Here is a 241-nt window from a genome sequence, read left to right as displayed (position 1 = left end):
ATTTTCTGCTTGTACCCGCGATATGAAACGAACAAACAGCGAAGCCAAGGAAAGCACAGGCGAAATAAACTTTGTTTTAATTGAAGCTTAGAATTGATAAGAAGGGAGACTAAAGTGGAAGAAAAGACAACTTCAAGTAAATAACTGCGAATTCTTCCTCTTTTTCTTGGCTTCTGTCTGGTTGTTGCAAAGCGGCATCTTATGATCTGTAGAAAAGCCGCAGATATGCTGGTACCACAAT

This window comes from Dermacentor andersoni, chromosome 7, assembly GCF_023375885.2.
Source record: "Dermacentor andersoni chromosome 7, qqDerAnde1_hic_scaffold, whole genome shotgun sequence".
Lineage (NCBI taxonomy): Eukaryota > Metazoa > Arthropoda > Arachnida > Ixodida > Ixodidae > Dermacentor > Dermacentor andersoni.
Note: the sequence above shows the minus strand (reverse complement) of the source record.